Consider the following 3,576-nt stretch of genomic DNA (forward strand, 5'->3'; position numbering starts at 1 on the left):
GTAAGCCCAACCTTCTTCCATTTGTCTAACTTCTCTCAATGTAAATCCAGAGGAAGGTGAAAAGCACTGAGGATCTGAGCCCAATTCCACACCGCAGTGACAAAATCTTACTTCCTGACCCCAAACAGAGATCAGCTGAAATCCCAGGATCAGCCCTTCCCCAGAGTCTAAGCACCTCACAGTCCCACCGATATTATCTTCTTCCAAAGGCTTGGCCAGTGCTCATCTGATTCATATTAATTTATACATTTACAGGGAGATTTACCAAACCACTTAATCATTTTTAAAAGCGTGCAGAGGGCATAAGACATCAGTTCACCTCATCCCTGATGCTCTCAACTTGGGTTTTGGATTCCACATTTTCAGAACAATTAACCATGCTGGAGAATGTGACATAAGGACATTAGAGGTTCCATGCTGGGTCAGACCATGAACCTTCTCGCAACTACACAGGGATTTTCCCCCTAATTAATACATATCCCTTCTCCCCCAAATGTACCTGATCAAGTCATTGCAGTGACAGTCCTCAGCCAGGGGCCAAGCCCTGAGGCTCTTTACAGAACTCCACAATTGTAAACCCTGAATTCAGCCACCGGGTGTCACCCTTGAGCAATGACTACAACTCTCTCCCCCAGGGGACTGTGACTGCTTCTCCTGCCACATGTGCAGCTATAAATTACTTAACCTGGGGATTGAACCAGGGAGTTTCTTTTTCACTTTTAAAAGAGAATCATCTCAAGCCCTACTAGATACAGGCATCTCCTCTGTCTGATACCTTGCTCTGATTTATACTCCATGTGCTCTCCTAAACCACTTCCCTATGACTTTCCTCACTGCATTTTTCACCTCCTTATTCCTCAGACTGTAAATGATGGGGTTCAGCATGGGGGTGAGAGTTGTGTAAAGCACAGCATTTTACCCTGCTCCTGATGTCGAGGCAGGTCTCAGATACATGCAAAATGCTGACAAATAATACACGGAGACAACAGTGAAGTGAGAGGAGCAGGTGGAGAAAGCTTTACGCTTCTCCTCTGCAGAGCGGATCCCCAGGATGGCTGAGATGATGTAGATATAAGATATGAGAGTCACAAGGAAGGCAGGCACTGATGTCAATGCAGCTGCAACAAACAATATGGTTTCAGTGCCGGCTGTGTCAGTGCAGGAAAGCTTTAACAGTGGCAAGAGGTCACAGACGAAAAGATTGATCACATTAGAGGCACAGAATGAAAGGCAGTGACAGAAGCTGTGATCATCTCAGATGGTAGAAAGCCAATGATCCAAGAATCAGCACCCAACAGGACAAAGACTCTCTGATTCATAATGAGGGAATAGGGCAAGGGGTCGCAGATTGCAGCATAGTGGTCATAAGCCATAGCGGCAAGGAGGAGAGCCTCAATGCAACCAAAGCCCAGGAAGAAATAGAGCTGCACCATGCACCCAGCATAGGAAATGGTTTTATCCCCAGAGAGGAAGATCCTCAGCAGTTTTGGGGTGATGGTGGAGGTGCAGCAGGTTACTGAGGAAGAAGTACATGGGGGTGTGCAGGCGGGGGTCAGCACAGGTCACTGTGATAATCACAAGGTTCCCCAGCAGGGTGATCAGGTAGATGGGCAGGAAGACCAGGAAGAGGGGAACCTGCAGCTGGGGATTATCAGAAAGTCCCAGAATAATAAATTCTGTCACCATCGTCATGTTTTCCATGTTCATTTGGTGTTCATTGCTTTTGTCCTGGGAATATAAGAAGAAATTAGAAATTATATGAATGTTAACTACACATGTAATTGAATTTTACAGATGCAGCAATGTATGGCCAGCAGTGAAAGTCACTGGCAGGGCATTGGCTGTTCATTGGATCAGGAGGAGAGTATTCAGAGAAAGGATTCTCTTAAAAAATGCCTCATCCCAGTCTGTCTCTGAATGAAAAGGGGTTTAAAAATGTGATCTAAGAGACAGTGACAGAAAATCAGTGACAGAGCCAGGGATTAGAACTAAAGGACAAAGGGATAAAGTGACTCCCCTGAGGTCACACAGAGAATCACTGACAGAGCCAAGAATTAGAGCGCACACACAGGGAGACAAAGTGACTCACCTCAGGGTCACACAGAGAGAGTCAGTGACCAAACCGAGGTTTAGAACTGAAGCACAGGGAGATAAAGTGACTCCTCTGGGTCACACAACCAGAGGGATTAACTGTTGTTTTGGTTCCTATTCACAACTCTTACACCAAATCAGTGAATATGTTATGTATGATGTGGTACAATATTATATCTTATTGAGATATTCTGTTATATATTTGCAGCTTAATCAGATTCATTTTTATCTGTGTCTCATCAAAGCAGCACCATCTAAGAGACAGTGACAGGGAATCAGTACTGGAGCTGGGGATTAGAACCATGGTACAAAAGTGAATGAATGTAATTTGAGAGATTGTGCTTTTGTTGTTGATTAAAAATATATATATATATATACATATAGGCAACATAAAGTCTGTTTTTCTAAATATCTGAGTCCCATTCAAAACTCTTGTTACGAGTGCTGGCTGCAGCAGACCCATGGCTCGGCCCCCTCATCTCTCTCAGACTAATCCAGTGCCTGGTCCCTTGTCCCTGGCGGCAGTGGCTCGCTGGCTCCATCCTCGGGGCGCCCCTGGTGCCTCAGTCTCTTCAGCTGATCCCTGTGCTCTGCATCTAGCTTCTCCGCATGGCCCGCAGAGAGACGCCGCCATCCAGCACCGCACGCACCATTGACTCTTTTAAAGGGCCCATGGCGGGAACTTGGCCGTAGCCCGGAATGAGGATGACAGTTGAGTCCCGGTACTTAAGGCCGAGCTTCGCTCCTAAGGATTGCCTTTGCAACAGGTCTCTTCACTGGTTGAGTACTCGTTGCCTTCTGTGATTCTCCTTCGTTCATGGTTCCTGATCCTCGCTGATTCCTGTTCCTTGTTTCTCTGTTCCTGCATTCCTAATTCCTAACCTACTGCATTGCCTGACTACGCTATTGCCTCTCTCCAAGTCTGGACCTCTGCTTCACCTGTCCACGCCATTGACTCTCTCCAAGCCCAGACCTCTGCATTGCCTGACTACGCTATTGACTCTGTCCAAGCCCAGACCTCTGCATCGCCCAACTATGCTATTGATCCTCTCTTCGTCCAGACCTCAGCCTCGCCTTGCCACTAATCCCTGATTACCACCGGCCCAGACTCCAGCTTGCCCTTTGACGCTTCTTCAGGCTATAACCTGGACTTGGCCTATTCAGGCTTTGGCCTGTCCTTCCTCGGGTGCCCCCTGTCTGACTTTGGTTCTATTGGTGCCCAGGTCTCCGGGACTCCACTTCGTCCAGTACAGACTTCCCCACTCCATTGTTGCTGCCTCTGGGCTGACCTCTCAAACTTTCCATCAACGACGACATATGGAGGCCCACCTAAGTCCAGCCGGCCCCAGCACCCAAAGTCTCAACCCACAGGGAATGAGGGCTGGTATTGATGAAGTGCCAGCTGGTCTCCATCCTTCATCCCACTCCGCCTACCGACAGTGGGGACCCATAAGATCCCTACTATGGGTAGCTTGAACCCACCTT

The 3,576-nt window shown here is 47.7% G+C and overlaps 1 pseudogene; it reads right to left on the bottom strand.

Moving 5' to 3' along the window:
• Positions 1-786: 786 nt before the first annotated feature.
• On the bottom strand, positions 787-1,707 carry LOC115077676 (annotated as a pseudogene).
• Between the last annotated feature and the right edge of the window lie 1,869 nt (positions 1,708-3,576).

The sequence above is a fragment of the Rhinatrema bivittatum genome, chromosome 16 (genome assembly GCF_901001135.1).
Source record: "Rhinatrema bivittatum chromosome 16, aRhiBiv1.1, whole genome shotgun sequence".
NCBI lineage: Eukaryota > Metazoa > Chordata > Amphibia > Gymnophiona > Rhinatrematidae > Rhinatrema > Rhinatrema bivittatum.